The 12,113-nt window shown below is 35.9% G+C and overlaps 1 long non-coding RNA gene across 1 annotated transcript; it reads right to left on the minus strand.

Annotated features, from left to right (window-relative positions):
* Positions 1-1,344: 1,344 nt before the first annotated feature.
* LOC147761855 (uncharacterized) lies at positions 1,345-5,018 on the minus strand. The gene is made up of 3 exons (XR_015334893.1): positions 4,671-5,018; positions 1,875-1,926; positions 1,345-1,576 (listed from the first exon to the last, which is right to left on the minus strand). It is a non-coding gene; the product is annotated as an uncharacterized LOC147761855 (long non-coding RNA).
* Positions 5,019-12,113: the final 7,095 nt, after the last annotated feature.

Genomic DNA, 12,113 nt, shown 5'->3' on the forward strand with positions numbered 1-12,113 from the left:
ATGATCAGTTGTCTGTGTCTGTTTTAAGTGTCAAGTTTATTGGAAATTAATAATCAGAAGAGTGTGACAATAAACTAAATCAAATATTTCAATATTGCAATATATATTTCACTGTAAAAGAAAACAGCAAATGTGATGATTTGTGTCTGTTTGTGAAGGAAGTTGCAAATTACCTATAACTCTCATCTAGAAAACAATATATACCCATACAAGACTTCTCCTTACTACCAATGCCAGATGCAGATGACACCTTACAATGGGTTTCTGGAATCCGCCTGTTAGGACAATTTTTGACAATGTCCTAAATCTTGCAACATATCAAGTATTGTTCACATGGATAACACATAGCACTGCTCTTGCTGCTGATTTGCACTGCCTGCCTTTTCGTGTTAAGGGTACTCTGGAAAAACAACAATGTAACTGATAAAACTGAAAATAACACTGAAAAGACTGGCAAATTCCATGACTTGAAATAGTTAATTGTTAATAATTTTGTCAAATCTAGTCTAATATTTCTGATATTTGTACAAATGATGCTTAACAACAATAAAAATCTGTGATAAGCTGATCAAGTGACTGTATTAAATGAAAAGTAATTTTTAGGACAATATATTTGAGAAAACTGAAAATTACACTGAAAGGGCTGGCAAATCCCATCCTTTAAAATAGTTAAACATTAATAATTTTGACATATCTTGTCCAATGTTTCTGAAATTTGTACAAATGATGCCTAACAACAATAAAAATCTTTGATAATTACACTGAATTTCTGAAAATTACACTGAAGAGACTGGCGAATTCCATGACTTTTCCTTACTACCAATGCCAGATGCAGATGAAGCTTACAATGGGTTGCTGGAATCCGCCTGTTAGCACAATTTTTGACAATGTCCTAAATCTTGCAACATATCATGTATTGTTCACATGGATAACACATAGCACTGCTCTTGCTGCTGATTTGCACTGCCTGCCTTTTCGTGTTAAGGGTACTCTGGAAAAACAACAATGTAACTGAAAAAACTGAAAATAACACTGAAGAGACTGGCAAATTCCATGACTTAAAATGACTTAACTTTGTCAAATCTAGTCCAATGTTTCTGATATTTATACAAATTAAGCTTAACAACAATAAAAGTCTTTAATAAGTATATCGGTTAAATGTTTGTAGTTGAGATGCATTTCTGTGAGGGGGAAAATAAGAGAAATGTGAAATGACTGACCAAAAATTATCATTGATAACAAACATTTTTTAAACCTTAATAAAATAAAACATGTAATATTTGTTTCTCTATGGAGACAAGAAGGAACAGAAATTACCTGTCATGAACAGTAAAACAAAACTTAACAGTCCATTTCATTTACTTCCTGCACAAGATCCAGTTTCCTCTTTACAATGGCTTCTCTGTCTCTGTCAGTTCACACCCCATCTGCCCTGAATCTTGTCACGTTATGTGTCTTCCACTAGTGGATTAGATAAAGGGATGTTGTGGTTGGGGTCTTTCAATGCCTTTTAGATACAAAATCACATAGCCAGCCAAAAAAACTGTTCATCGAGCCACCATGATGGAAAGCAAAACTGGAAATAAAGACAAAGCAATGTACTTGTAAAGTGACCAAAATTTGCTGCTAAAAAACAAATAGCTGACAGTCCACCACATCCAATTGTGAAAACATGTTAATCTATTGTGCACTGACAGGTGCCCCCCTTATCAGATAGATATTAGTATTGTAATAACTGATATGTGAATTAAATGTACTTGCTTTGTTGAGGTTACTGGTCACCTTGCCAATCTGACAAACGTTGAACAATATTAACTCCGCAAAAAAGTACTTGAAATTTTGTGAAACTTGCACATATGATACTAGAAACTAACAGTAGAAAAATCTGTGATAAGTTGGCTTTGTGTAGTTGAGTTTTACTGTCACCTGAAGGGAGAAACAAGAAAAAATGAATTTTCTTGATTATAAAGAAGTTTCATAGTCATGTTGTTCATACTTAAACTCCACTTCATTTGTATGTATACTGAACAGCCAAGTGGCAACTATTCTCTCCCTTTTTAAAATATATTATGCATACACTGAATAAGCATTAATTATAGGAAAACAATTCCAACACAAGTTTGCCTTATTTTCTTACGAACAACAAAAAATAATAATAACTAACATTAATCAGTGCTTATTTTAAATTAACAGTAAGTATGTCAGAAGTTGTGAAGGTGCTCATTTCCACATAGTATTTGGAAATGATAGGTGCTTTTGTCATTTAATTGCAGACAGTAATAGCAAAATTGATAAATCCTGGTCCCATGTTCTCCAAGCCTAGAAAAAAATGAATAGTCTCAGTTTTTAAAAGAATAACACAGAAATACTTTTCTAACTTTATCTTTTTACACACACACGAACAAACACACATACACACACATACTAGCCTAATATCAATATAAATAGTAAATCACAATTTTTGTAATAGGGTAACTGGTAACAACCAAGTTTCTTAAATAGTACTTTTTACACAAAAAGTGTATCAGTATTGATAAATAAAACTCAACATCAGGAGCTGAAGTGCCGCAAGCATACACACCTTCAAATCAATTAAACCCCATTTGAATCAAGTCCTAAAGATTTTAGGAAATACATAAAAGTCCACAAACTACAGTGTTTGCAACTAATATACACTTAAGCTGTTTCATTAAATATGCAATATAAATTAAAACAAAAGATGAGTTTTACAAATGACTCAAACCTTCCCATTATATATGTTCTTTTTTTTTCTTGGAACATTTACTTTTCATAGATCACAACTTAATAGCCATGTGTTTATAGGTGTGTGTGGGAGAGTTTGTGTGCATGAGAGAGAGAAAGAGAGAGAGAGAGAGAGAGAGAGAAAGAGAGAGTTATATTGTAGTCAAATTGCAAGACAAAAATACTAAGGTGGCAACAAAACAACACATATGACGCCATATCCTCAAAAACATTAAGATCTGTTCCCCTAACCAAAGAACCAGTTTTGCTGACAAATCCAGTAGGTACTGTAATCAAAAATAATATTGTTTTATACTGGGGAGGGGGATTTGGGTTAAAACAAAAACAATCACTGGAGCAAAACAAACTACCTTAAAATGAAAATTTGCCCATGATATGTAACATAACACTAGCATTTTATGACACAGTGTTGATCTATTGAAACCTCTAAACAAATGAAGGTAAATCATTTAATAAAGCTTATTTCTGAGTAACAAGTTTTCCCCTAATTGATATCATACATATGTTCCCTGAACAAAGGGCAAACATGTATAAAGTCCAAATTTAATATTCATATTGTAGTTGGTTTTCAATTTTGTATCTTTCAACTACAGTACATGTACAAGCATGTATCCCCCACACTAACTCCATGCACACACATCCATGAGGGATCACAATGTATATTCACAAATCATTACATCTTGTTTACAATAAAACATGATTTAATTGCATATGAAGACAAGTATAAAATATTTAAAGGGACAATAACTCTGCGTTTCAGCCAAAAAATGAATTTTCCTGGAGTAAACAACAATTTTACCAATGGTTAATGAATCCATTTTTACATTTAAAGTTAGTCCCTGGTTTTTTTCTAAAAAGTTTGTTTTTGTTAAAATCTCTTAAGAGATTTTAACAGAGTATAGCTATCAATGGAGGTCACGTGGTCTAAATACAAGCTCAGATATCAGAAAAAATAGCTATAACTGCCGTTTCGTGGTAAAACAAAGTATATTATATTTCTATGAGTTATTCACAATGTTTTTATTGTGAAATATAGATATCATACGAAGAGTTATTTTCCCTTTAACTGTGAATTGATTCAACATATGAGACAAGACTGCCATTAGCCGACACTGTGATCATTACGCCTAATATACAACTTGTTGGAAATATTAAAATTACCAAGTTACCTATTTGGTCGCTTTCCAAAACTTTTAAATGTTCAAAAATGTATGTAAAACTATGGAAAGACTTGAACAGATAAAGGAAAAAACTTTCCTCTGCATTTGGCACAATTCAAAAACGCATGTTTACAATGCAGCTATGTGTGACAAATGTAACTTCAGATAATGCTCAGTAAAGTTGATACATGAACATTCCTTTGGTGTATAAAATGTAACTCAAGCATATATTGTTTTGTCTTGTGATATTTATTAGTATATAAATCAACTGGTCTTTGTATAAACATATGTACATCTTACCTGTCTCTATGCCTTCTCCTGCCAATTTCTCTTGGAGCGGTTTATCCCTATTTGAAAACGAGGCCAAATCTAATAATTTCCTAAATAACCGTCAGCCTCGTCAGCCTAGGAGCCGGTTGCGCTGCTCCTGGGCTGATTACGTCATCTGGCACAGGCCCGTAGCCGGGGGAGGGGAGGGGTGTCGGCATAAAAATACCTGCTCTAAAATACCAGGTCCTACACTTTAAAGTGGGGGATGCTACTTACCCTTAAAGAAAATATCTGGTGTCCATCGGTGGATCTAAATTAACCTGCAGCTCTAGTACCTCTAGGAGCTTACCAGACTTTTCGTCCTAATCTGGGAGCAGGATGCCATTTTAAATAAATAATAAAAACATCTGGTTTCACTTGCATTTAGTCCTTTGAGGACCTAAATTAACAAGCACCGTGGTATCCACACGAACTTACCAGATCTTCCACCCTAACTCAGTGCAGGATATCCTTTAAAACTGGGTCTACAACCTCACTTTCCTGTATTCACAACGCCACATGAATCTGCTTCCTTCATTTGCCGTTACGACTTTTAATTATCATTCTCCAATATGTCGGATAACTGAAAATTCCCAACGTTGTAAAAAGTCTACACCAGTCGAGCGTTTGTCTGTCTGTGTGTCCGTTTATATTTCTGTCTTTCTACGCCCGCGCCTTGCCTTTAAAAAAAATCGATCCGGTTAATCTCGGCCGCTTTATTAGCCTACCGTTGAAATTTCCTCTAAATTCAAATTTGCCTGAGAACGCAGAACCTTTTCCTTTTCATCTCTCTCCGATTATTACCTAGTTCGATGCAAGTTGCAAATACTTTAAATTTCTTACGTTACCGCCTGCCACCGGCAAAATTACGTAGAGTAGGCCTACCGTTATTAACCAGTGGCGGATTGGGGGGGGGGGGGGGGGGGGGGGGGGGGGGGTCAGGGGGTCCTGACCCCACCTCCTTTGATTTCTGAAAAAAAAAATCACACCAATGTTCCCCTCTTAAAATTAGAGTTTTGACTAGCTACATGCATCATAGTTCTAAACCGCACCAAAATTTCGGGGCTTTCAGGGTTGATTTCGCATCCGCACCCTGTCATTCCTAAAAAACCGCCCCCCCCCCCGCCCTTCAAAAAATCCTTGATCCGCCCCTGATTAACGCAATAACCATTATTTTACAACGCAGAAATCTTGTCATTCTGAACCGACGAAAAAAAAACATGCTAAAATACATCACCACCACCAATAGGCCTACACAACATGTAGGTCTACACCTACAACGAAAACCTCGTCTTACTGAACCAGAAAAATCAATGATCTCTTCAATATACCGACAAAATGAAATAACCTTCCTATTACTACCACGTAGCAAACAGTGCACAGCTTTTAACCGAGAATCGCATTTTCCATGCCTTAACGATCACTTGGAATAGAAGGAGACACGGGAAGTCGCTCAGAGGGTAGAATTTTTGGCCTCCGTAGTAAATATAAAACGATAAACACTATGAACACGAACATCCAACACAAGAACTCTATTCAACATTACCTAAAATAGAGCGTTTTGAACAAAATAAACAGTTTGATAAAAAAATTTAATAATAAGCAGAGGAGTTTAACGAAATTATTGGTTTCCTTCCATATATTAACATAGAAAAAGCGGTAATAAGTAATTTTGAGAAATTTATCGAACACCAAATGTTACTTTTGGACAGATATAACAGAGAGAGAAAGTAGTTGGAATTAGGAAGATAAACCGAATTATCACTAGCACCAAGAATGTTCGTGAAATTATTGCTGTTACTATCCGAAGTAAACAATTAAAGCCCGAGTTGGATCTGAGTTGGTATTACAGATACATGACGGTATCCTCGATCCACGATATTGATAAATCCATTTATAAAGTGGAACTACCCTTCGAGGGCAACCTTCTTTAAATGCTTCCTAACGTTTTGACGTTTCCTCTCCCCTAAAATTCGACCGGACTCTCGGCGCATGTCAGATTAGCCCATGAAACGATGGGTTTGTTCCCTAAAACCGGTCAAACATTTTCCACTCAAGATTGTGTAGGCGTAGATTGTGAATTTCCGGGCCTAAAAATTTTGAGCATACGGTTATTGCTGGAGATAAGAAATATAGGGGGTCGTGTAATGTCTAGACTTCCAAAAGTTTACAGGGGCGGATCCAGGATTATTTGAAGGGGGGTCCGCGGATGCAAAGCCAACCCCACCTCACTTGGAGTGGGGTTAGGGGCCTGTTGAATGGCCCCAAAATTTTGGTATTTTAGAGGGCGAATGGTGCCATTTGGTACGTTTTACAACTATGATTCAGTTAGTCAAAATTCTAATTTCAAGAAGGGGACCAGAAATCGAAGGGGGGGGGGGGGTCAGGACCCCCTTACCTCCCCCCTAAGTCCGCAACTGCTTTTTATAGAATAATTAAAATAAACATTCTTGTTTATTGAAAGAACTTATTAAATAAGGATGTGTCTTGACAAATGAAGATGTTAGTTCGTAATGTTTTAGATAATAAATAGTTGAGAATCTCCCTTTTACTTAAAAGGGACCTTCCTTTTACTTGTGGGGGACCTCTTTATTATAACCCGACCCCACATAACATGAACTATACCTTTTATAATAAAACTCCAGGAAACTATGGGCTCACATCTTTGGATAACGCAATCTGATTACACTTTTTATACTGTGGTCCCTGACAGTGAGAGAAAGAGCCAATCAAATCAGAGGGTCAGTGCCTGCCAAAGTCAAAGACACGTGAGAAAGAATGAATAATAGAGAAAAAGTAGGAAAAATAACCAATGAATATAGTAATCATCTTATACGTACAGCAATAAATGGGACCGGTATGACTTTATATCCTGTCACACAAAGATTTTATAGTGTACGTTGAATTCGAAATGTCCTCTCTGTGACTACTACCTGTAGTATATAATTCTATTATAACAATTTGAAACGGCGTGCTGAGTTTTTTTTTAAAGAGAAAGATAGATTGATGCCGTTGACAGAAAAGCTGACACGGCAGTTCGGAAATATTAATCCATTAATTTTAATACAATTTGAAAGGATCTCTTGTGTGTGGTAAGTAAGTTTGATTGATTTACCTCTCTTCCATCAGTTTTATCATTTCAAAGAGATGGTGTTTTTTGAAAATTTGATGTTTGCTGTTGTCAGTTATATGGAAGTTTTATGCACTATTACTAGTGCAAATCGCCACCCAGTCGGCTTGAATACAGACACACTCACACAACTCATTCGCACCTATAGATATCAGGCATAGGAAGGATAGAAAAATTCCGAAAATAAAATTTTAATTTCCTCTAAACCAGCCACCCTAACACCCCGTTTCCATAGACCCCATTTCCAGAGATTAGATCGATCTACTTTAGATCGACCTAACTCACTGGGGGTTCACGCTAAATAGCTGTCAGCCGGGCGGACACGAAAGTTAATTACCCCCTTACAGCTTGTAGTAGGCGGGACGGACATTTAAGCCGGATTATCTGACAGTAATCTTGTGAGACTCCCCGCGGGGATAGATCGATCTAAAAGCTCTGGGAATACAGCCATAGATTTTAGATCGATCTATCCCTGTGGGGAGTCTCACTAGATTACTGTCAGCTTGACCGGCTTAAGCGTCTGTCCCGCCTAGTAAAAGCTGTAAGGGGGTAATTAACTATGGTGCCCGCTCGGCTGACTGCAATTTAGCGTGAACCCCCAGGGAGTTAGGTCGATCTAAAACTTAATCTTTAGATCGATCTAAATCTCTGGGAAAGCACCCTAATTCAACAAACTTGCACTAAATACACCTTTAAGTTATTTTTGTGGTAAATGTTAGTTTTGAAAAAATACTATACGTCCAAATGTGCACTACTGGAAGCTTGAAGAGATGGTTTTCTTGGCTGATTAACCCCACATTATCGTGAGACGATGGCCGTAGGCTCCAGGGGCGGATCCAGGATTATTTGAAGGGGGGTCTGCGGATGCAAAAAAAGACCCACGCACACACACTTGGCGTGGGGTCTGGGGCCCGCTGAAGGGCCCCGGAAATTTTTGGTATTTTAGAGGGCGAACAGTGCCATTTACTGCGGTTTAGAACTATGATTCTAATTACAAGAGGGGACCAGAAATCGAAGGGGGGGGGGGCAGGACCCCCCTGACCCCCCTCTTGATCCGCCACTGAGTTTAGACAAAGGATACGCTACAGAAATAAATCCTGGACAGTGTGTTATTGTTTCCTGGAGAGAGACTTTGTATACTAGATGTGATAACAACGCTGAAAAATTCGCGAAGGCTTCACCGGGGACGTATTTACGACAAAATGGTTGCGATCACCAGGGAGATTATTACATCTTGCCGGCCCTCATCCATCAAAATTTAAAAAATCGAAATTCACCCCTGTTCAAATCAACTTCTCCAAAGGTTTAAATCTACAAGACACTACTTGCGAAAACGACGCTCTAAAACTCCTAACAAGTTTTAATAAAAAAGATTTGGCCTTTCAATCGACCATCCCGTTAAAAAATCATGAGGAAGGACAGAAGTTTTTTTTTTTTTTTTTTTTTTTGGGGGGGGGGGGGGACCTGATGAAAGTTACGTTTGGGTTACTTAGACACCTTAGCTTTAATTCTCTGAATAATTGGAATATTAATTGTTTTTTAAAAGAAATTTTGGCTAATCAAATGTTAAAGAAATTTCAAGGGAATAGGGAGGCGAGATCTATAACGCCAGGAAAGAGACCAGAATCCACATCAATCATTGGGGACTCGGGAACTAAAGAAACTATAGATAATTTACAATCACGCGGTCTGTCTTCCATAAAACCAGGCAACGTCCTGACCCGGGTATAAAAAGAGTTTTGATTTTCATGTACAGACACAGATGTTTGCCCATATAGCCGTCACCTGCGCCTGTCGTCGCCGTGCACTTTCATTGGTAACACGATAAGTGAAAAACCGTTTTACCTTTACACTTACAGAGTTGATGAATATTCATAAAACGCAGGTCGAGTTTAAAAATCAGCATGATCGGGCCAACTATTCCAAAGTAATACTGTTTTCTTTTGCTTTTTTCGGCATATCTGCAACACTGATAACACATTTCAAGGAAAACCGATAAGCCTATTGTCTTGCAACTCACAGGAGTGATCAATCTTACTAAAATAAAGGTCGAGTTCGAAAATCAGCTTGATCGGACCATTTTTACAAAAGTGTTGCTGTTTTTTTCAGTATATTTTACCCACCATTATACAGATAACATGAAAACCGTGTCATATCTAAAACTTGTATTACCGATTCATAGGGCTAATATAGCCTACAGATCAAGTTCGAAAAATAAGCTTGATAGCTTCAGTTTTGCTGAAGTTGTGCCTTCATTTGTATTTAAGTGATTTTTCCTCATATTCAATTCTTAGGCATGTTAACAGTCTCAATATTGAACTAACTAGATATATGAAAGTGTTATTTAAACATTTTCTGCTTCCTAACAATATTTTTAGCTGATTAGGTAAAAATGATGGTAAACCTGTAATAGTGTATTGTGTAATTAAATGTCAAAAATGGAAAGAAGTACAGGTATCATTACAGTTTGTCAGATTCAATCTTTCACTTTGTTCAGAATGTCAGAAAGGAGCAAATTAGACATTAAAATTCTATTGATATTTTCCCCATCTCAGCAGTTTTCTTAGTTGATCATATAAAAATGAAAGTAAATGGGATATTTTATGTAAAAACATGTTGATAATGGAAATAAACTTAGTAAAGTTATCTCTTGTTTACATTTTGGTGTTTTCAAGATGTGACTTTTGAAGTTCCACAGGCCTGAAGACCTTCGCTTGTCACTTTTTATGTACAGACACAGATGTGTCTGCACATATAGCCATCACCTGCGTCTGTTGTTGTCACTGTTGTTGCCGTCGTTGCCGTGCACTTTCACCACCGATAACACGGTAAGTGAAAAACCATTTTACCTTTTGGCTTGAAACTTACAGAACTGATGAATATTTATAATACGCAGGTCAAGTTCAAAAATCAGCATGATTGGGCCTTTTTAATGGAAGTTATGCTGTTTTTTCACTTTTTTCAGCATATATGCAACACCGATAATGCGATAAATGAAAAACCATTTTACCTTTTGGCTTAAAACTTACAGAACTGATGAATATTTATAATACGCAGGTCAAGTTTGAAAATCAGTATGAATGGGCCATTTTTATGGAAGTTATGCTGTTTTTTCACTTTTTTCAGCATATATGCAACACCGATAACATGATAAATGAAAAACCATTTTACCTTTTGGCTTGAAACATAAAGAACTGATGAACATTCATAATATGCAGGTCAAGTTCGAAAATCAGGATGATCAGGTCATTTTTATGGATGTTATGCTGTTTTTTTCACTTTTTTCAGCATATATGCAACATTGATAATGCATTTTAAGGAAAACCGATCAGCCTTTTGTCTTGCAACTCACAGGAGTGATCAGTCTGACTAGTATACTGATCAAGTTTGAAAATAAACTTGATCAGTTAAGTTTTGATGAAGTTATGCCTTTTTTAGTATTAAGCGGTTTTTCTTCAGATTTAATTCTTAGGCATGTTAACAGTCTCATTATAGAACTAATTAGATATGTAAAAGTGTTGTTTTGACATTTTCTGCTTCTTAACAATATTGTTAGTTGATTATATAAAAATGACAGTAAACTTGTTATTGTGTAATAAAGTGTCAAAAATGGAAATAAACTCATATCTTTACAGTTTGTCAGATTCAATCATTCACTATGTTAAAAATCTCCGAATGGAGAAAACTGGACATTTAAAATTGTTCTACTGATATTTTTCCTATGTCAACAATTTTCCTAGTTGATCATTTAAAAATGACAGTAAATTGATTATTTTGTTTTATGTAAAAAAAGGTGTTGAAAATGGAAAGAAAATCGTTTCAGTACAGTTATCTCTCGTTTACATTTTGGCATTTTGAAAGTGTGACTCTGAACTTCCATGGCCTTGAAGACCTTCCCATATCACATTTTCTGAATATCCATGATACTTTTATTTTATTATCAAAAAACTGATGGTCATTATGCTGTTAAACATTATGTAATATTGCATCAAAATTGAAGACAACCCCATTTTGGCACTGCCTCCATAGTGACCATTTAAAGAAAACCATGTCACTTACAGAAAAGTTGCATAGGACTAAAATGTTGCTTCAGTTGGAAAACCTCTTTTATCAATTAACTTTTCTGGAAATTATATAGTTTTTTGTGAGAATTAAAATTTTCACATAACGACATTTTTAAGATGTGACTTTGAACTTCTATTGGCTTGAAGACCTTTGCTAATCATATTTTCTGAATATCCATGATACTGTTACTTATTTATTATAAATTGATGATCATTATGCTGTTAAGCATTATGTTATAAATGCATGAATGTTGAGGAAAACCCTATTTTGGACACTGCTGCCGGGATAGCGATTAAGGGTAAACCATGTTACTTATGATACTCAAACTTACAGAAAAGTTTTATAGGTCTGAAGTGCAGCTTGTGTTGGAAAATCAGTGTGATTGCTTTCTGTTTTGGAAGCAATGCAGTTTTATAGAGTGCTATATGGTGCAATAAATGTACATGGATAGCGGTCAATATGTTATTGCCCCTTGGGTGATCACCAGCTAAATTCAGGGTTATAAAGTAATTTGCTTAATAAATTTTCAAGTGGCCATTATATGAAATTTCATAAAACACGTTGAGATTTCATTGTAAAGTCCCATAGGTTTAGCTCTCTTAACTGTGTCACATAATTAGGAATCAATGATAATTATGCAGGTAAATGTTGTTTAATATTGAAAATAAGTTTACAAACGAAAAATT

This window comes from Lingula anatina, chromosome 5 (genome assembly GCF_051362555.1).
Source record: "Lingula anatina isolate TDL-2025a chromosome 5, LinAna3.0, whole genome shotgun sequence".
In the NCBI taxonomy this organism is placed as follows: Eukaryota; Metazoa; Brachiopoda; class Lingulata; order Lingulida; family Lingulidae; genus Lingula; species Lingula anatina.